Source organism: Chiloscyllium punctatum, chromosome 31 (genome assembly GCF_047496795.1).
Source record: "Chiloscyllium punctatum isolate Juve2018m chromosome 31, sChiPun1.3, whole genome shotgun sequence".
Taxonomy (NCBI): Eukaryota; Metazoa; Chordata; class Chondrichthyes; order Orectolobiformes; family Hemiscylliidae; genus Chiloscyllium; species Chiloscyllium punctatum.
The window spans coordinates 41063780-41065292 of record NC_092769.1 but is presented as its reverse complement, the minus strand read 5'-3'; the positions used below and the strand labels follow the sequence as shown (position 1 = coordinate 41065292).

Genomic DNA, 1513 nt, shown 5'->3' with positions numbered 1-1513 from the left:
TATCACTATTTCGACTGGGACAACACATCTATCCTGGAACAGGCTAAGCAAAGACACGCCAGAGGATTCCTAGAGGCCTGGCACTCCAACCACAATGCCACAAACAAACACTTAGATCTCGATGCCATCTATCAACCCCTCAGAAGACGAACAGGAAATGACATCACCACAAACCCCAGGAACCCCATCGAGGAGAAAGATATAAATAGAAAGCCGGAGACGACAGCTTCGCTTCACTTGGAGGTCGCCACTGATGATGATGTTACCTAGCCAAGTAAAGAAACGTCTGGATATCAAAGCTACAGCTCAGCGAGCAAACCTTCACCCTACATTTTAAATCATTTTTCATGTTTATGTTGCATGAATCTGCGGTTATTGATCCACAGTTTAGTTTCACTCCTGAAAGGTAACATGCTGATTACTCCAGTTGTTCATAGTTCAATGTAATGCATCCAGTGTGTGTATAACGTGAGGGAGATTGCTTCTCACATCTTGTGTTTATCTGTGCCTTATGTCCAGCCTTCATTAACGGCGAGAGCAAGGGGCGAGGGCGAGACCAATGTGTAAGTCTCTCCGTGCCCATGCACGGCACCCACAGCGGCAATTCTCCACTGTGCATTTACAGCCAGTTCTCCGTGCCCCTAAACCCACGCCATGCCCATTTTGAAATATCTCCATTATTTTGTGCTGTCTCGCTGTGCTCTTCTCACCAGGATGAATTACTTCTACTCAAACTCCTCCAGATTTCATCTGACAAAACATTCATTAAGATCCCTTTGCATGACATGCACTTCGCAGCTCTCAGTATTTGATTTTCCTGGATGTCTTTCATACGAAAAAATGTTCACAGCAACTTGACTTGAAAAAGAAAATCGCGCTCCTTTTCATTATCCCAATGCAACCGACATTGCAATGTAGTTTATTTAACAGGCTCAAACTATTCTTTGAGATTTTTGTCATAGCGTCAATGCAGATAAAAAAAAAACTATTAGAATCCCAGTTTCCATACGACAGCCGTGATCATCTGAAAACAGCACCATTGAAAGCCGTTGATGACAGCGACGAGAGTGGGATTCGAACCTACGCATGCAGAGCACAATGGATTAGCAGTCCATCGCCTTAACCTCTCGGCCACCTCGTCACAGATGCACGCAAAGCTATGACCTTATGAATAATTGAATTTCGTAAATCATGCAGAGCAGCAGATATTTCTCCCTGGTGTTGGTGAAATGAGAAATAAAACAGTACGGTTCCAAGACTATGGTCTGACCCCTGGGTTGTGGGGCAAGTGCACTCCCACTGTCACACTATGCACATAATGATCTGAACAAATGTGAGGAAATGAATATGTAACAAGGTCTGTTGAATTCTGTGAAGATTTGAAGTCAACGGAATGAAGAACCCGAGACAGCAGGAGGTTTTCTTTCAATAAAGAGTTGAATAGAACTCTGAAGGATCGTGGAGTCAAGGGTTATAGGACTAAGGCAGGAACAGGATACAGATTGAGGATGTT

The 1513-nt window shown here is 43.8% G+C and overlaps 1 non-coding gene across 1 annotated transcript; it reads right to left on the bottom strand.

The window, feature by feature from the left end:
• Positions 1–1059: 1059 nt before the first annotated feature.
• trnas-gcu (transfer RNA serine (anticodon GCU)) lies at positions 1060–1141 on the bottom strand. Its single transcript has one exon. It is a non-coding gene; the product is annotated as a tRNA-Ser (tRNA).
• Positions 1142–1513: the final 372 nt, after the last annotated feature.